General features: G+C 48.9%; 1 long non-coding RNA gene across 2 annotated transcripts in view; it reads right to left on the bottom strand.

Annotated features, from left to right (window-relative positions):
• LOC120403051 overlaps nt 1–11,204 on the bottom strand; it is a 41,781-nt gene extending 30,577 nt beyond the window's left edge. Inside the window, exon 1 of one of the 2 annotated variants that reach the window (XR_005597441.1) lies at nt 11,131–11,204. This is a non-coding gene — a long non-coding RNA (uncharacterized LOC120403051). Of the gene's footprint in view, nt 1–7,863; nt 7,906–11,130 lie in introns of those variants that run through there. The other variant, XR_005597442.1, reaches the window with a different exon arrangement.
• Nucleotides 11,205–20,617: the final 9,413 nt, after the last annotated feature.

Below are 20,617 nucleotides of genomic sequence, written 5' to 3'. Positions count from 1 at the left end.
AGCAATTCAGGACCTGAGATTGTCTAGAGAACAAACAACTCAGTGGAATGTCAGCAAAAAGAATGAGGAGTCCTTGTGGCACCTTCTTAGAGACTAACATTTATTTGAGCATAAGCTTTCATGGCTAAAACCCACTTCATCAGTTGCAATGTCACTCAATTGCTCTAGAGCAAACTCCCAGCTCCCTGGTGCAGCTTGTAAGAAGAGTTAAGGAGAAAAGTCTTCCAGAAATGTGTCCCCAGGCACCCATTGCTCTGGGAATTCTGAGATGTTGTTAAAAGGTATTGGAGATCTCAGGACTGAGGATGGGTTAAAATTTAGCCCAACCTTAGACCAGAAACGTGGACTGAAACTTGGTTACAGTTCTTTCTCTTCCCAGCTTCAGCCAGGACCAGGGACCTGTGTTGAAACCACTGGTAGCCAGATAATAGCAGAAAGTCAGTAGACTAGATCTGTGCAAACTGTAGATTCTTTTTGGTTCAATAGGAATCCAAAAAATAGGGGGGGGGGCACGTTGTTTCAGGTCAAAAAAAATTCTGAAAATTTTGGCAAATTGAAAACTCAAAAACATCTTGTCAAGTATCAGGGGGGAGCCATGTTAGTCTGTATATACAATTTTGGCTAAAAACAATTGCCCAGCTCTACAGTAGACAAAAAAATAAATTAAAAAAAACCACATACAAATCTCACTGCCAGCAGCAATTAAAGACCATACAGTATCTGACTCTACAGGAGATAGGCAGAGTCCACACTACTGAATGCCCTCAAGTGTGTCTGCTGAAAAGCTTCATCTCAAGAGGCTTCTAAGCCCAGTTTTGTAAAGAGTTGTGGGAAGCATCTTCAAAGCAACCTCTGAACCCTTCTGAAATTCTCCCATGCTGTGAGTAGAAAGGAAGCTTTAGTAGCTAAGGGACTGGGATTGGGACACAGGAGATGTGGTTAATTGCCAGCTCCGCCACAGACTTCCTTTGCGACCTTAGGCAAGTCATTTAAAATAACCCTGTCTCAGTTCCCCTTCTGAAAAATGGGGATAAGGTTTCCCTGCCTCAGAGGGCTATTGTGAGGATAAAATCCATTAACAATTACAAGATGCTCAGAAGCTATAGCAAAAAGGGCCATATAAGCACCTCCCCAGGTAAATGCCACCTAATCTAGGCTGTGCTGAGCCCCCATCTCTCTGATTCCTGACTTCTCTCTGAGCAGGAGGGAGGTAACTGTAACCAGCTGGCCGCTACTGGGGGTCTAGCCGTTTCTGACTCGTCTGTGCTAGCTAATCTGCAGCCTGTCTGCCGATCTGGGCTCACACTTCCCATCATCCCGGCTTTACGAGTTCAATACTGGCTTGGCCTGCACTCTCCACTGTCTCCAGAAAGGCCAGGAGCGAGGAGGAATGCGTTTCTGTCACATAATACTCCTTTTGGTCCCAAGCATTAGGGTCAGGGGGAATTCAGAATCGGATTAGGAATGAAAATACTGGCTGTGTTTATTTTAATCAGTGGCATGACAGGGGCTTTTCAAAGGGGGAGACGGGAGAGGGAGCCCAGAGGCAGCCGCACTCGGCAGCAATGCCAGCCCTGGGTCAGCGCAGCGCCAAGTCCGGAGTGCACCGGCAGGTCAGATCGGAGGAGCAGATAAGGCAGTCAGTAAGGAGGAGAGAGGATGGTTGCAGGGGGGTAGGGGAGAAAGGAGAATGGGAAGCAAAAAACTATACAGCTGGCTGTACAAGTGCAGGGGAAAGGGAATCACAGGCAAACCCCACCCCGGAGCAACATGGCAGCATCTGGGAAAAGGAGATGGATCCTCAGGGAGAGCTTAATGCAACTCAAGAGTTTCCTGTGACTGACTAGCTGGCAGTGACTAGAAAATGGAAAGGATGAAGAGAGACCAAATGACCCCTTATCACCGTGGACGCAGCGGGGCTCTGCGCTGTAGACCCCCATGGCTGGAGAGTCCAGGCACCACAGCTCTGGGATGGGGAATGCACAGAATGGGGCTGGTACCAGCTTTGAGGGAACATCTACACGGCAGCTGGGAGAAAACATCCCAGCCCGGGTAGACAGACTTGGGCTAGCTCCCCTTGAGCTAAAAATAGCAACGTGGACATTGCGGCCCTGGCAGAGACTCGTGCTAGTCACCTGAGCTCAGACCCAGGGCTTCAGGTGGGCTAACCCGAGCCACCTCCTGTGCTGCTACCAGCAAAGCTACCAGGAGTCTGCCTACCCATGGTGGCGGGCTCACCCTCAGCTGCAATGTAGACATACCGAGAGAGGGCCCGGGAGGGGGGAATCTCATGCTGAGAGCCCCGGAGGTGGGGTGAGGGGATCATGTTGGGGAATAACCTAAGATTTCTCAGCTCCTCTGTGGCTCGCTGGGGCTGCGCGTAAAGAGACTGGAGGGAAGGCCATTCCTTAGTGGGAGCCAGGAGGACAGCTATAGTGAGGACCACCCGAGAAGTTGCCGTGCTCAGCTTTGGTTCACACCAATACACCTTCAGCATCCATGCTCCAAATTAAAGATGGGCACCCTGGCCTGGAGCCACCACCCTGCCACCCACCAAACTATCAGCCATCAGAAACCCTGCAGGGAGCGGTTCTTACTTCACCCGCTCCGCTATGTCCATCCCTCATGCAGACAGAGGCTACTGTATTAAGTTGCAGGAGTTGTCAGAGGCATGTATCCCGAGAAAGGGAAAATGGTTCGTAGGTAGCAGTTTTAGACCGAGCTGGATGAGCAAGCGTCTCAGAGGGGTGATTAAGAAAAAACAGAAAGCTTACAAGGAGTGGAAAATGGGAGGGATCAGCAAAGAAACCTACCTTATTGAGGTCAGAGGGTGTAGGGAAGCAGTGAGAAAGGCAAAGAGCCGGGTGGAGATGGACCTAGCGAAGGGGATTAAAACCAATAGCAAAAGGTTTTTTAGCCATATAAATAGGAAGAAAACCAAGAAGGAAGAAGTGGGACCGCTTAAAACTTTAAACGGAGTGGAGATTAGGGATAATCTTGGAATGGCACAATATCTGAACGAATATTTTGCCTCGGTCTTTAATGAGGCTAATGAAGGGCTAAGGAATAGTGATAGAGGGACTGATGGGAATGAAGATATGGGGGTAGACATTACAGTATCTGAGGTAGAAGCCAAACTTGAACAGCTAAACGGAAGTAAATCGGGGGGCCCGGATAATCTACATCCTAGAATATTAAGGGAATTGGCGAGTGAAATTGCAAGCCCGTTAGCGATGATTTTTAATAAATCTCTAAACTCGGGGGTTGTACCGTTTGACTGGAGATTAGCTAATATAGTTCCTATATTCAAGAAGGGGAAAAAAAGTGACCTGGGTAACTACAGGCCTGTTAGTTTAACATCTGTAGTATGCAAAGTCATGGAAAAAATTTTAAAGGAGAGAGTGGTTACGGACCTTGAGGCTGATGGCAACTGGGACAAATTACAGCATGGATTTACGAAAGGTAGATCGTGCCAAACCAACCTGATCTCCTTCTTTGAGAAAGTAACAGATTTTTTAGACAAGGGAAATGCGGTGGATCTAATATATCTTGATTTCAGTAAGGCGTTTGATACGGTACCGCATGAGGAATTACTGGTTAAATTGGAAACGATGGGGATCGAAATGAAAATCCAGAGGTGGATAAGAAGCTGGTTAAAGGGGAGACTGCAGAGGGTCGTATTGAAGGGGGAACTGTTGGGTTGGAGTGGGGTTACCAGTGGAGTTCCTCAAGGTTCGGTTTTGGGTCCGATTTTATTCAATCTATTTATCGCTGACCTGGGAACCAAGAGTAGGAGTGGGCTGATAAAGTTTGCAGATGACACCAAGTTGGGAGGTATTGCAAATTTGGAAAAGGATCGGGATATCCTCCAGGGAGATTTGGATGACCTTGTAAACTGGAGTATTAGTAACAGGATGAAATTCAATAGTGAGAAGTGTAAGGTTATGCATTTAGGGATGACTAACAAGAACTTTAGTTATAAGCTGGGGACACACCAGTTGGAAGTAACGGAGGAGGAGAAGGACGTAGGAGTCCTGGTTGATCGTAGGATGACTATGAGTAGGCAATGTGATGTGGCCGTTAAAAAAGCTAATGCAGTCTTGGGATGCATTAGGCGAGGTATTTCTAGTAGGGATAAGGAGGTGCTAGTCCCGTTATATAAGGCATTGGTAAGACCTCATTTGGAGTATTGTGTGCAGTTTTGGTCTCCCATGTTTAAGAAGGACCACTAGAATGATCCGAGGAATGGAAAGCCTGTCGTATGAAAGGAGACTTGTCGGTTTGTTTTCCTTAACCAAAAGAAGGATAAGAGGAGATATGATTGCACTCTTTAAATATATCAGAGGGATAAATACCAGGGAAGGAGAGGAATTATTTCAGCTCAGTGCTAATGTGGACACGAGGACAAACGGATATAAATAGTCAGGAAATTTAGGCTTGAAATTAGACGAAGGTTTCTAACCATCAGAGGAGTGCAATTCTGGAACAGCCTTCCGAAGGAAACAGTGGGGGCGAAGGACCTCCATGACTTTAAGATTAAGCTAGATAAGTTTATGGAGGAGATAGTATGATAGGATAACGGGCTTAGTCAATAGGTCAATTAAGTGCCACACTGGTAACTAGTACAATGGATCAATGATAGGATATTGTTAGCCTTTTTCCAGAGGGTATGGCTGGAGAGTCTTGCCCGCATGCTCGGGGTTCAGCTGACCGCCATATTTGGGGTCGGGAAGGAATTTTCCTCCAGGGTAGATTGGCAGTGGCCCTGGAGGTTTTTCGCCTTCCTCCGAAGCATGGGGCAGGGGTCGCTTGCTTAAGGAGTGGGTGGATCGGCTTATGTGGCCTGAATCTTGCAGGAGGTCAGACTAGATGATCATAATGGTCCCTTCTGATCTTGAATTCTATGATTCTATGATTAACTGATGCCCAGAATAGAGACAGGAATGGCAGATGAGGCTGCTGCTTTGACTCTGAAAGCAGGCACCATCAGGTGGCCTCTGTGAAACAAGTTAATGAGCCTAGTCAGGCCAAGGTGACCACATCACAAAAATCATCCTGGCCTGATCTGCTCTGCCTGCGCTCCCCTAGAGAGAGCTCCTAGCCATTGGGGTGATGCAGACTGGCAGGGTGCCCTGGGGAAACCTCTGCCCCAATTTACCTGTCCTGGGGAAAGGGGTGGGGGGAGGAGAGACTTGTCCTTCAACCACTGGAGACAATGGCAACCCTCTCATTGAGATCAGTGGATGCAGGACTGGTCCTGTCAGCAGGGGACTCAGTCCCAGGGACTCTCAATTAGAGCTGGGTGGAAAAACAGAATTTCCCTTCTTGAGGGAAATTCCAACATTTGGGAGGAGGGAAGTCATTCCAAGCCAGAAACAACAAGCAGCAGCAATGTTAAAATTTGCCATGCAACAAGAATTCTGAACAAATTCCTATCAGGACTATCAAAATGTTTTGTTTCAACAAACGTCAAATCATTTGTTAGCTGTTGGAACTTACTATGGGGCCATGGTGGATTCTCCTTCACTGATCTTTTCTAGGTCAAGATTGGAGGTAGGGGTAGGCCCTAGTTCATGTTTTCTGATTTATATTATATTCTAACCATTTGTTTCCATCAGTCACTCTTGTTTCTAGTGGAACCTGTATTCTTTCTTGCATAAATCTTTTTAATAAAACAAAGATCTGCTCTAGGAATTATTCTGGGGAAAGTCTCTGGCCCGTGTCAGACTAAATGACCACTGTGGCCCCTTCAGGCCTCAGAATCTATGAAAAGGTCATTTCATTACAATCATGTTGAAATGTTAAAATGTAAAATAGTAAATATTTTCTCTTAAATATCATTTATAAGATATATATGAAAATTTATGTTTTAAAGTCAAATAAAAAATGATTGAAAATCTTTTCACCTTATGAAATCAAGAAAGGTCAAAGTGATTCATTCTTTTTCCCCCTCATCAAAAATTTCATTGCAATCAAAAAAATTCCCACAAAATGTTTCAATTCTGATAAAATTTGCATTTTCCAATAGAAAACTGTTCCATGGAAAAATTTTCAGCCAGCTCTCCTCTCAATGCAGCACCTCTTGGCTACACTAAATTCACACTATTTTTTGTGGGAAAGGAGGGGACATTCAAGATCAGATCATTCTCACCCATGTTTCTAGGACTCCCCAGGATGCAGGGTCCCTGACACTTGGGCACAGAGTTTCCCATTGCTCCGGCATAGCCTCCTATTGCTGCAGCCTGCAGGAAATCAATGCTGATGGGAGGGCACTGGGAACAAGTCCCAGATTTTGAGTTTGATGGATACTGAATGAAGCCACCGACTGCCTGGTTCTCTAGTGACTTGGATATGAGCTGACCCAATTTTCCTCCATTCCCAGGGCACTCAGGTTAAGCAAGGAATACAGTCACTGCTTCATTTCTATTGGCTGAGAGAAATGGACTCACCAACCCAAAGTTCCCATGGTGGAAGTCTTCTTGCCAGTGATTGGTAGGAGAATTCCAGGTGGGATTTCAGCTCCCAGGAAGAGTTTATGTCTTGGGGAGCTAGAAAAATCACCTTCTGACATGATAACATGCGGCACCTTCATCCTGGATGCCATCTTGGCTAATACACCAGGGATTGAAACAGGAACACGAGGAGCTGCTACCAGTTAAGCTAAGGCTCCCTCGCCATGGCTGTGACTGATGGGTCCCCTCTGTGGGTTGACACAGAAGGGGACCCAGTACACAAACTCATCAGTGGGTTATGCTGGGATCATTGAAGTAGTTGAAAGGAAATAAATGAGAACCGCTTCTGCCCTGTTCTGGATACACTTCCTTCCATGCTGCATTAACAGGGGCCAGTTGTGCTCAGATCTGGCCAAGGCCTTTAGCAACATGACCCCAGATGACACTGCTGCTGCCTCTAAGTGTTTGCATTAGAATGTAACCACGACTGAGCCTCCCCCGTGCATACACACAGCAGGAGATAGCCCCAGCCCTAAAGAGCTTGCAATCGAAATAGACAAGACGTGATTATTTACCTCACTTTTACAGTGGAGGAACTAACAGGCAGAGATGAAATGACTCACCCAAGGTCACACTCTCCGCCAGAGCCAGGGACCGAACGCAGCTCTCTCGTAGCATCACTACAGTGCCACCCCCACAGCTGTGCTAGTCTCTCCATCAGGGGTAACCTCCCCCCTTTCCTCCCTGGCCAGCAGAACCTGACCCCCTTGGGGAGGAGCAGATGCCACAGACTGACATAGGGACCCAGTTGTCCTGCTCCCTCTGAGCTCCCAGACGCATACGTCCACCTGAGCGCAGCCTGCTCACGTTCTCAATGGGGCACATGACCCCAATGCTGGGCTGGCTGTCCAAGGCACAGCAGAGGCCCGAGGCCAACCCCATCTCGGTGCCTTTTTACCGTGGTGACAGGTACCTCTAACACACAACATGCAGAGAGTCTGCCGCAAAAGTGAGTCTGCGGGTGAAGGATCATCCCTGCAGCTCAGCCTCCATGGGGTTGTCCCTGCTGCACACAGGCCCATGAGATCAGGGACCCAGGAGGGAGAAGCAAATATCCTTATGAACAACCAGTGCTCGCTGGGTTTCCCCCATCAGTGGGGTGAGTCCCACAGGGCAGGATACATGGGGCATTGGAGATGGACTGAGAGGAGCTGCCTGAGACCTGGTTGCTGTTACAGCTGAATTACATGGACCAGCTGGGCACTGTCAGACCTGGCCACTGTAGCCCCTGGAGGGTTTCCACAAACACACCCCACCCCCCAAAGATTCAGATCTGACAGATTTAAAATTATCAGCCCCGGGCTGGCCCACTCCCCCTTCTCACACCTAAGCCTAGAGCTTTGCCTCTTACCTGGCATCAGAGCTCCGCTCAGCTCAGGTCCCTTTCTGCAGTTGCTGGAGTCCCACATTCATGTGGGCAGGATGGACTTGCTTTAAAAATGAGAGACTGATTGTCAGCTGGTGTCAATCACTGTTGCTCCATTAGGGTCAAAACTGAGTTGATTTACACCAGCTGATGATCTGGCCCCAGGCTCCCCCACATTCCCTCCTGCTGCCGGTCTCTGACTTCCCCTGCCCTTCCCATCCCCTCTCTCTCCAGCCCTTGCCCTGGGCCTCCCCCTCCTCCCTGCTTCGTACCCAAGGAAAGGTCCCCTCCCCCCCTAGACCCTTCTGTACTTTATTTATTAGAACAATAAACATGGGCTTTGCCTCCAGGTGCTCCTGTGCATTCCTGAGTCCCCCGGAAAAGCCGGAGCAAGCAGCCGGGTGTAGCGTGGGCCAAGAGAGCAGGGGCTCCCGGAAAAGCCACAGCCGCTTCCAAAAATAGACAAGTGCCCTTGAAGAATGTCATCTTGAATCAAGCCGGTGCTGCTTCTCCAGCCGGGAGACACTCTGATCTATCCAAGATGTCCCCTGTGGCTCTCCCCTCTGGCACAAGATGGAGGCTGTGTGGTTGCCTGCCTGGGACTGATGGTGGAAAGCCAGGCCCCTCCTGGGATCTGGCTCAGCATGTCTGTTCTGATCTAAATCTGGTTGGTCCCCAGGCAGGGAGGCCAGATGGAGAAACTGGGGCATGGGAGAAGGAAGGGCAATGCCAGAGGAGGCAGCAGGGGCATGAACAAGGGTCTTGGCAGGGCAGGCTGTAAGCAGCAGCCTGGATGAAGGCATAGAATATCAGGGTTGGAAGGGACCTCAGGAGGTCATCTAGTCCAACCCCCTGCTCAAAGCAGGACCAATCCCCAGACAGATTTTTGCCCCAATCCCTAAATGGCCCCCTCAAGGATTGAACTCACAACCCTGGGTTTAGCAGGCCAATGCTCAAACTACTGAGCTATCTCTCCCCCCCTAAGAGGCAGCAGGGAAAGAGAGAAACTAGGGCATGCAGGGAGGAGAGTCCTGAACAGAGACATGAAAAGGAACAGGGGTGTAACTGGGGGCATGGAAAGGGGCAGGGCATAGGAGGGGAAAGGGCACACATGGGATTATGAGAAGAAGAGGGACACAAGGAAGGGCATGGGAGGGGGCATGGCTCCTGCGCCGATGGGGGCAGTCTGGAAAGCAGAAGAATGGCCATACTGTGTCTGCTTATCCAGGGGCACCGCGATGGGCTGCTTCTGAACTTAGCTCCCAATTAAATCAGGGTTGGGCTGGTTTCATACTGGCCGGGAGCAAGTTCCCACACTGACTGAGGCCGCTAGCGTCACCCATCCCAGCAACTGGGCAACTCAGATCCAGATCCCGATCTCCATACGAGTCGGTCATTTCACACATACTGGGCAGGTGACCGCAGGTAGGAGGTAGAGTGCAGCATTTCTCACCAGTCCCCCAGCCCTCCATCCCCATTCGATTCATCAAATCTCTCCCCCGCAACACTTGGCAGAGCATAGCATCAGAGTACCGTCCGGCTTCTTCAATGACATTGATGGGAGATTGGATTAGATTTCGGTTAGACAGCCAAGTTATGCTGCAGTGCATCGTGTTGCACTGGGCTGTAATTCATTGCTCAGCAGGCGGGCCTAGTATTGTGGTGTATCCCATTGCACCATGGTGTGTTTGTGCTGCATAGCTGTAGAAGGGAGGTTTAGGCTAGACTTTAGGGAAAACTGCCTAATTGTCAGGGTACCTAAGCAATGGAACAAATTACCTAAGACAACAAGGAATCTGGTGCCACCTTAAAGACTAGTCTGGTGCCACCAGACTCCTCGTTGTTTTTGTGGATACAGACTAACACGGTTACCTCTTGATCACACCCTCCCTAGGTAATTTGAATCTCCATCATTGGAAGTTTATAAGAACAGATTAGGCAAATATCCCTCAAGAACTTGCTTAATCCCCCCTCCCCCCGACTGCACACTCCAATATGGGGTTCCAGTGTGGGGAGGTATCAAACAACTACAACCCATACTCAATAGGACTCCCATACTCACTGAAGGATAGCTCAGTGGTTTGAGCATTGGCCTGCTAAACCCAGGGTTGTGAGCTCAATCCTTGAGGGGGCCACTTAGGGATCTAGGGCAAAAAATCAGTACTTGGTCCTGCTAGTGAAGGCAGGGGGCTGGACTCAATGACCTTTCAAGGTCCCTTCCAGTTCTAGGAGATTTGGGATAATAATAGGAGATATACCAAAGAAATCTTCCCTGAACCCCCACTTCTGTCCTTCAACCACCCACCTAAACTCTCCAAGCTCATCATCAGAAATGAGCTCCCCACAGGCCAGGACAGAACACCTCAAAGAGGCCCCAGACTCTGCCAGAACAGCAGATGCAAAAGCTGCAGACATAATCTCCACTGCTACAATGATCAATACCCCACACAACACACCTTTCAAGAGCCATGATGCCTACTACAACATGTGGCGTACCTCATCCAGTGCACTAAAAAATGTCCTAGCAACAACAATGTGGGTGAAGCCAGACAATCCCTATGTGCTTGAATGAGCTCACACTGGAAAAATAAGACAAAAATTATAAGAATCACCCATGGCTGAACACTTTTCACAAAGCAATCACTCTATATCTGACTTAGTCCTCATCCTCAAATGAAACCTGTATAATGCTGTCAAAGGATGAGCCTGGGAATTTAAATTCATAACTCTGCTAGAGACTGAAAATCAGACTGAACAGAGACCCTGGATTTATGGCTTATTATTACAACAATCAGTAACCCACTAACACCCTCTGTTTGTCCTAGGACTGCAAAGGTGTTAATGGGCCTGTAGTAGAATGAGACTCACCAGTGCGGCACCTCCTGCGGTTGTCCTGGGAATTAGCTCACTTCCAGCTCAGAGCACCCTCTGCTGGCCGGTGGCTCACCTGCCGGTGGCTCACCCCCATGTCCCTCCCAGACCCCAATGCCCCTTACCCTGGGTTTCTGCCCCAGCAAGACCCCCACTCTCTGGGTCTCCCCTCCCAGGGGAACCCCCAACCCTCTAAGCCCACCTTGCCTCAGTGGCTATCATCTAGTTCCCTCTCACTGGGGCAGACTGCAGTCTGTAATGGCCACTCATCATTGGCAAAGGGGCAGGACCTGCTGCCTTTGCCTATTCCCAGGCTGTATCTCTGCAGCTCCAGTACCCCGTAGGCCTTCAACAAGGCCTGCAGCCTGGGGTTTTACCCACCCAGGCTGGAGCTCCCCAGCACTGCTCCAGTTCAGGTAGCTGCCTCTCCAGCAGCTGGCCCTTCTCCCTCTAGGGCTGGAGAGAGACTCCTCTGGCTCCTAGCCCCACCGCCCTTTTATCAGGGCCAGCTGGGCCCTGATTGGCATGGCCCCAGCTGTGGCTGCTTCCCCAGTCAGCCTAGCTTGGCTGCTTTTAACCCCTGTTCTCCTTGGAGTGGAGCAGTTGCCCCACTACAGGGCCACTCTATCATGAATGAGCCCTTAGACTATGTGCTAACTACTTACGCTAAACAAGGTTTCACCTTGCCTTTAGCTGGGACTGCAGAGTACCTTTCCCAGCCCGGGAGAAGAGCTCAGAGTGGCTCAAAAGCTTGTCTCTCTCACCACAGAAGTTGGTCCAAAACAGATATTACCTGGCCCACTTTGTGCCTCTAATATCCTGGGACGAATGCGGCTACAACTACATTGCATAGGCAAACACCTGTCAGGGATGCTCAGTGCAGGGGACTGGACAAGATGATCCATCGAGGTCCCTTGCAATCCTACACATCTATGATTTGATGACTGTAGGCTTAACATTGCATTTTATTATATTGGATTGCACTGAATTTTCTTAGGGCCAAGACCATATCTTGTATATTTGTAGACTGCCAAAACATCTGGAATAATCAATGATGAACTATTAATTATGAATTAACAATTATTAGTCATTAAGTATGTCTCATCCTTTGTCCCCTTGACTGATTTCCAGCTAGTAAGCTATTTGACAGACTTCACCCTTTTTCCTTGGCACAAACTGAGCAGGTCAACGAAATTCTTGATTGTTATTTTTATGCTGCATATTCTCATCGCACCCACGAACCCCCAGTCATGATTGTATTTGTGTCTGCTGAGCACCTGCAACTCCCATTGACTTCACACAGAGCAGCAGGCCTGGGGCGTTTCTGACAAGCAAGTCCGCAGGACCAGATTGTTAAAAATCATCGGGTGCTTGGCTCTTTTGGAAAATCTGCCCAGAATGTCACAGTGGGAGCTGAGCTGTAAGTGACTCACATGGGGCTCTCAAGCTATGAAACACCAGAAATCAGGGTCCACTTTTGAAAATTGTAAGTCTTTTTGCATTTACTCAAGTTTCCCTTCTCCAGAAGATATTGTCTTGCTTTGCCACATTCAGCAGCTTTCACCTATCAAAAAAAGCCCACCTCTGGTCCACTTTTTACAAGACCTAATTCCAGTGTGCAGGCCAAATTCCAGGTTGGACAATATATTCTGCTTCCCTAAACTCCTCCTACAGTTTCAGTGGGATACACTGTTCTTCTTCACCTCCTCTAATAAACTGTTGTGTCACGTTGCTAAGCAGCTGCTGCATTCTGCCCCAGAAGTGGCTGCATTTCAGTAGTCGATGTCGTGATTCCCAGTATAGGCTCACCCGCTGCAGCCTTTACTCAAGCAAAACTCTTGTTAAAACCAACGGAGAGTAAGGACTGCAAGATTTAGCCCATAAGGGGTTTGGGGATCCTTAGTATTAACAGTTCATACTCTGATGGAGTCTGCAGTCTGGTGAATGAATTGTAAGATATAATGAAAGGACCACCAGTCTGAGGGACATGGGGGAAAAGATCTGATCAGCAGTGTCAATTATCTTCCTCTTTGAATAACCCTTTCCACCATAAGAATGAAACTCACAACACTGACACCCTCTTTGACCCCTAAACTTTGAAAGAAAGAAAGAAAGAAAAATGTTGCCAAGCAAAGTTTTGACCCTGAAAAGGGAGAAGTGCCAGAGACTCCACAAAATCCACTAGGGACTCCACTATTGGTATTGATTTGACGTGGAAGGCACCCAGATACTACGGTGACAGGTGGCATGATAAAACTCTGGATAGATACAGGATCAAATCTATTGTTCCTTACTAGAAAATTCCCTTCCCTCGCAGTTGCATCCTGTCTCACAACCCAGCTAGTCCCTGAAGACTCAGGCAGGATTTGATTGTGTTATTTGTTCATGAGAAACTGGGCCAAGTTTCCCCTCTGCTTTGCATTCAGCTCCTGGGGACATGTGGCCTGGATTTCTCAGGACAGATGTATGGACCGGGACACTTTGCCTCCTTGCCATTAGTAGCTAATAGGCATGGCTCCGCTCTGTGCAGCAAAGGAAGTGGGATTAATCCTAAGGAAAGCCTCACCCCAGAAATACTGAGCTCATGTCCTCTATGAAGTTATTGAATTTACTTCCCCCGCTGAACTCCGATGAGCTAAAAGCCCCCAAGGGGAGAACATCCAGGGAATATTTCAGCAAGACCGAGCCCGGCGGCTCTGCGGGACGAATGCAACATGGTATCACAGCTGGGACCCATTAAGTACCATCCTTTGGATGCAAGAGTGCAATCTGTTAGGTCACAGGAAACATGCTTTTGAAATAAGGACGTGGATTCTTTTTCCTATCAGCCTAGAAACATCTCCCCGAAAACCAGGCAGCTAGAAACTGCATCTCTTTGTAAAAATACCTCTCCAGCCAGAGCAGGATTCCAAGAGCCTCATGCTACCAGAATCGGTGGATCTCAACCATCTGCCAATGCCATCCCACAAAATACTGACTCCCCTTGGTAGGGTGCTATAAAAATCCCTATAGATAGAAGAAAAAGAAAGCTATGGGGAGAGGAGATGTTCAGACAGGTAGAAGGCTCGATTCAGGCCTCTCTCTTTCTCTCTCTCACACACACACACACACACACACACTGAACCCTGTGTACTGCACATTAAAATGTGGTTAGACAGATAGAGAAAATAGATGGATGCCCACTATCTGACCATATCAGCCTCCCAATAGACCAAAACTCTCATACCCATCTCCTGCCACTGCCATTTCCTCCCCAAAATTGTTAGTATACTTATTTCTTAGCCAGGAAAATGTGCCACACACTTTCCAGGCATAGAGGCTGATACAGTCCCTGCTCAAGTGGGCTGCAGTCTAAGCTCTCTGGCTACCCGCCAGTGCTCAAGCCCCCAAGATAACTACTCCATCAGACAATGCCTCTCCAAGTGATTCACTCCCCTAGGCATTCGCTCATCAACAATTCAACTTACTCACTCGTAAACGCCAATGATCCCCACACAGTCTAGTATTTTGTCCAGTTTAGTGTTATTAAAATGGAAGTCGGCCACCAAGCTCATCCATGGCAGAGTGTGTTCTCTGCCTTCAGGTGTCCTCCTGGGAACAAACTTTTGGTTAGTCCCGTGATCACACAGCCTGGAGAACAGTGAATCGTACTGTAGCAGAAAAACTCTCTGTTGTAGCTGGTCAAAAAAAAAGTGGGGGAAAAAGGCATTTTTTAATCCAATTTTCCCCTCCTACCCCCACCATAAAAAAAAAATACAATGAACTTTTGAATTTTTGTCTAATGTTAAAGGGGGGAGATTTTTCCAAGAATTCATCATTTTTTTCCCCAATTTTTTAAAATGAATTTTGAATTTCATCAAAATCCAAAATTTTGACCAGTTGCAGTGAGATCTGTTCCTTCAAGGAGCTGATCCTCCAGATACCTTTTAAAGGGTCCTAATTAACCTTAACCTCTGTTCCTTCTCTGTCTCACTCCTTCAGAGGAGACATGAGCAATTAAACTGTAGGGAAGGGAACTTCCCAGGCTTTGTGTGGAAAGAAGTCATCCACAATTCCGATTTCTTTCTCCTTCCCTATGCCTGCCTTAGAGGTTTAATCTGAAAATGCTGTGTGTTATACAGTACAGAAAAGACGGCTTTTTTTTATTGCAACTTGTCAAAAGGTCATAGAGGCATATTCCTCTGGCTTGCCCCCTGCTGCTCAGCAAGCTTTGAACCTGCTTCAAACTCCCTTAATGGGCTTAACCTGCAGCAGTGAATGTTTGGGTTTAATATCAGCTGGAAACATATTGGGCCTGAAATGATCTCACTTAGGCTCTGATTTAGCAAGGCACTTAAGCACGTGCTTAACTGGAAACACACAAGTAGTCTAAGATGCCACCACTGTGCTTCAAATTAGGCATGTGATGAAATATCTTCCTAAACTGAGGCCATAGGCCACTGCACCGCAGCATGCAGCCGATGAAGTGGGTTTTAGCCCATGGAAGCTTATGCCCAAATAAATTTGTTAGTCTCTAAGGTGCTACAAGTACTCCTGTTCTTTTTGCACCAGGAAAGTTACCATGTCACTTCAGTGATTACAATCATGACACTGCTGATTTACACCAGTCGGAGTGAAATCAGATTCAGATACTACAGGCCAGGTATTCAGATGGTATAAATCCCCCTCGCTCTTGTGTCTTCTTCCAAGGAGCTATGCCTGTTTACACCAGCTGAGGATCTGGCCCTATAACACTAAGAAAATAATAGCCAAGGGAAAAGGTTCGATAGGGTCATCAGCCTGGACCTGAGAGAGGGATTCGCTCCCGTGTTTATTTAGATTTTAAGCTGCTGTGGTCTGGGACCTATTTTGTTCCTGTAAAGAGTCATCATCATTAATTATTATTATTGCAGCATCTAGGGGAGCCCAGTGGAGACCAGGCCCTCCTTGTGCTCAGCACTGTACATAAAACAAGACATTGTTCCGTCTCTGAAAATCTTACAATCTAAATAGACTAGTCAGACAAAGGGTTGAGGGGAAGGGATATAAACCCAAGCAGAGCAAACAACGTAATGGTTTGCAAACACTCTGTTAGGCTGCAAACTTTGCACTCCTATGGGGTAATAAGAAAGAATGCAAGAATAGGAATCATCTGTGTAATGGTGTCTTGCATCTGTTAGCGTTCCAGGTGTTAACTGCCCCCTGCCAACACTTCCCCACTCCCCCCAAAATCCCTTTGAACTAGTTTTTTTTAAGGGGAAGAAGGATCGGTCTTTCTATTCATCTGTCCAGCTGTCTATGGATTGATATCATAATCATCACAGCGGTAGCTGAATAATGTAAGAAATGAGATAAATCTGTGTCAGTGGTCGACACAAAAAGATCTACATTATCTAGTCTTGTGGTTAAGACACAGCAGTGGGCCTCAGGACTCATGGGGGCTAGCCCCAGTTCTGTCACCAATTCGCTAGGGAGCTGTAGTCAAGTCACTTCCTGCCTTTCGGTGCCTCAGTTTCCCCACTGGTAAAATGGGGCTAGTGATGCTGACCTACCTCCTCTGGGTGCTGTGAGCCTCAGACACAGATCATTATTATTTCACAAATAGCTTTTCTTACAGCCTCCCCTGGGATGGGAGGGCACCAACCACCACAATGCAACAGCTGTAGGGGGAGAAAGGAAATAGCCCTGTGCTTATGAGAAAAGCTACGGGGATCAGAATTGCCCCTTGCAGAGCAAACAAGGGCTTGGGCTGTGCCCTCAGCTGGGGTAAACAGATGCAGCTCCATTGACTTCCCTGTTTGTGTTACAATCTCATTCAACTGACCCAGGGGCATCCAGAGTAAAGCATGCGAGGCTTGGGGGCCCTCTCTATGGGCTGGTGTGTGCTGTTCCTATTTCATGAGAACCGAGGATGTAGCCTGAAGGGCACTTCTCAATGTGCTTCCATTTAAGAAGAAAGCTCTGCCTAAAATAAACCAGCCCATTTCCAGCTGCACTTGGCCAAAGCAATTCCTGCGGGCCTGATTCTGCACTTGCCAGCGTCACTCCATTGACGTATGCAGAGTTCCTCCTGCCTTCTGCCAAGATCAGTGAAAGATCACCAATTTAGTCCCCAGGGGTGAAGTCCTGGCCTGAGTGAAGGCAATGGCAATTGACTTCATAGGAACAGGCTTACAGACGCTGGCAGAATTATCAGAGTTTTGGCCGGATTTCATCTTTGTCTATAAATGTTCTCATGCCCGACTCTCCTCTCACATACATCAGCTATATGCTGGCTTACCAATTTCAGTGGAGTTGCTCCTGATTTACACTAGGGTGAGTGAGAGGAGATTCAGTTTCAACTGCTTTATGAGACTGATTAAACGGCATGTCTGGCTCTCTCCTGGATTTTTGGGCTGGATTTGATTTTCCCTTCGCTGACCCGTTCCTTGGTTGAAGTAATGGGGACCTGAGTCCCATGAGCTACAAACACTGGGCCAGATCCTCAGCTAGCCTAAACCTGACTTCAGAATCATTGCTGCTACACCGGTTTACGCCAGCTGAGAATCTGGCCCACTGCTCACCTTGCTACAAGCTGGCTCAGGGCAGCACAGGCAGGCGGAGCAGAGAATGGTTTGAATGGCCATCACCATCCTGCACATGCAGGAGCTCTCCCCCTGCGGCTGCCAGAGCTGACACTTGCTGAGGAGCTGTGGGAACATTTGCTGCAAGCAACGAGGCTCCTGGTGCCCTAGACTTTTGGGGTCCAGTCCTTAAGGGTTCAGTGAAACAGTTTTATTTCCTAGCATGTGATCAAGGGAGCGGCGAGACATGGAACCGCCTGAGGTTCATTGCCAAGATATTTGTAGTTGAAAGGTCAAAGCTGTTTCTGGTCTCCTTATCAGAGTTGGCCGAGTGAAAGGGAAACCTCCAGCTATGTGGGTCGGGTCATCCCGGGGACAGCGCAATAGGGTATCGGAGATGAGGCTCTGATGGGAGAAGGTGGGGGGAAAAAAACAGGAGACAGGAATTTCTCTGGGAGCAGCCGCCCCACCTCTGGCTCTGCAACCAAGAGCCCTGGCCACAGAGTGAAACCAGACCCCATCACCCTGGCAAGGCGAGCAGCCCACGCAACCTCAGGGTCCAACTTACCACCTACAAAAGCCAAGAGTGTGTCAAGCAAAATTAAGGCTGTCGGGCCAGACTAATCCCTGGAGTAACACTGCCACAGTCAACGGGATTACACCAGCCATGGAGCTGGCCCAAGAACAACAAATGCTGGTTATCAAATTATTGTCCTTCCCCTAGAAGGATCTTCTGTACCTGGGCCAGATCCACTCTAGAAACAGGGCCGGCTCTAGGATTTTTGCCGCCCTCCCTTTTTTTCGTGCCCCCCTGCCCCCGGCCTCGCCCCAACTCCACCCCTTCCGAACCCCTTCCCCAAATACCCAGCCCCGCCTCCTCCCCCAGGCGTGCTGCATTTCCCCCCCCATTGCTTCCTGGGGGCCCCCCCGCGACCTCCCGCCCTAGCTCACCTCCGCTCCGCTCCTCCCGCCTTCCTCTCCAGCGAGGGAGGGCGGAGAAGCAGAGCAGCGGCGCGTTCAGGGGAGCAGGCGGAGCGGAGGGGAGCTAGGGTGGGGGGGCGCAGAAAGTAACAGCGGGGTAGAGCTGCTCCCCACTCCAGCTCACCTCCTCTCCACCACCGCCACCTCCCCTGAGAGCCCGCTGCTCGGCTTCTCCTCCCTCCCAGACTTGCTGTGCAAAATAGCTGTTTCCCAAGCAGCAAGCCTGGGAGGGAGGGGGGAGAAGCGGAGAGGCAGCGGCGCACTCAGGGCAGGGGCGGCTCTAGGAATTTTGCCGCCCCAAGCACGGCAGGCAGGCTGCCTTCCGCGGTTTGCCTGTGGAGGGTCCTCACGGTGCCGGCAGAGTGCCCCCCGCACTTGGCGTGCTGGGGCCTGGGCCCACTGCTGACTCAGGGGAGCAGGCAGAGGCGGAGTGGAGGCGAGCTGGGGCAGCGGGGTCACTTTTTCCCCATGCCCCGGAGTCAGCACCTATGATGGCCAGTGCCAGAATGCCACCCCTAGAAATGTGCCACCCCAAGCACCTGCTTGTTTTGCCGGTGCCAGGAGGCACCCTGCCTAGAAACACCTCTTTCCTCCTGGTTTTGCCTGCTTCATTTCCCTCTGTCAATTGACTCAGCCCAGATCCTGAAGACTGGCTCTTCTGTATCTACTGCTTCCCATGGAGGGGGACATAGAATCATAGAAGATTAGGGTTGGAAGAGACCTCAGGAGATCATCTAGTCCAACCCCCTTCTCTTTGTGTCTCCCCAACCTAGGGCCCCCAGAAGCTGGTCCAATCCCAAGAAAAAACTTAGAGCAGTCTCAGCAATGGGATGGCCTCCCAGGGGCTAGTCCAGCAGCAAGGGATGGCCAGAGCACAGCAGCACACTAGCCACACTGCAGAGTAAACTGTTTGGGGCAGGGACTATTGATTATTCTGAGTTTGTACAGCGCCTAGCACAATGGGATTGCAATCTCTTTCGGGGCCTCTGGGGACTACAGCACTATAAATAACACCAGCCAGTCAGGAAATCTTGTGATAAGAGTTGATCTGGACAGATTTCTGCCTCTTGGGGTATAGGAATGCAGTGCCCCAAGCAGCGCTGATTCAGCCTTTTCCTTTCACCCTAATCCAGATTAGAAGCCTCTTCTCTATGCCTCCATCCAGGCAGTAATGGGCCTGGTGTAAATGCAGCACCCGAGCACCTACTTGGTCTGTTCTTGAGCTTTTGTTGCATTTCCCCATACCAGTCTCACAACAGCATCCATCAGCCCAGAGGCAGCAGTCAAACGCTGCTTGTCTGTGCAGTTCTGCAGAAGAAATGCTCAAGGGATCTTGCAAACACGGACTCTCTTACTGTATAAATAAAAGCCTGATTCCCACCAATATCTCCATGTCTGTTTCATTAGAGGCTACCTGAGCTTCTCCACCCAGCTCCCTGCACACCATAAGCCAGCAGTGGCTGGAAGTTGCACGCATTTGATACATGGGAGTGGTGAGCGCAGTGAGTCACTGGATACTTCAGGGATGAAGATTTGAAACAGAGATTGGTTTGTATTTCCTGGGTCTGGAGCAACAGCCCTTGACAGACCATATGCTTTTTCCCTGGCCCTTAATGTTCTTTGCCTTGTCACATTTCATGCATTCTGACAGCTAGAGAGATCTTTAGCAGGCTGATTGCTTGAAGTGGTTATATTCCCAATTTGGTCAATTATCAAACGCAAAAGGCCTTCACTGCTTGCAAATCAGAATGAGCTCGGAGATCTCAACCCAGAGCAAAGGGGCTGGGGATAAACAGCTCTCATGCCTGAGTCTCAGCTTCTCCATTCCTGCATCTGGGGCAAAGGTGACTTTGAACCACCTTTGGGTTCTCCATATTTGAGTACCGTGCAGAGGCCAAACCCTCCAGAGGCTGCTCTAACTTACTCTCAGCTTGCCATGGCCTCCGGGAAGCAGGCAATAGCTGTAGTGCAGTCACACACCATAGTCACCTCCCTTCCACTAGGAGCCAGATGAAGAGCTGGCTTCAAGGCCTTTATACCAGCCAAGGAGGCCCCCTGCACCAGCATGCAAATAGACCTTAGTGTAAATAAGAATTGAGCCACCAAATTTTATTCCTGACTCTACCATTGACCTTCTGGGTGACTTTGGACAAGTCATAGAATCAATCATAGAATATCAGGGTTGGAAGGGACCTCAGGAGGTCATCTAGTCCAACCCCCTGCTCAAAGCAGGACCAATTTCCAGACAGATTTTTGCCCCAGGTCCCTAACTGGCCCCCTCAAGAATTGAACTCACAACCCTGGGTTTAGTAGGCCAATGCTCAAACCACTGAGCTATCCCTCCC

Source organism: Mauremys reevesii, linkage group 4 (genome assembly GCF_016161935.1).
Source record: "Mauremys reevesii isolate NIE-2019 linkage group 4, ASM1616193v1, whole genome shotgun sequence".
Classification (NCBI taxonomy): Eukaryota; Metazoa; Chordata; order Testudines; family Geoemydidae; genus Mauremys; species Mauremys reevesii.
The sequence above is the reverse complement of the archived record's forward strand: the minus strand, read 5'-3'. Positions and strand labels throughout refer to the sequence as shown.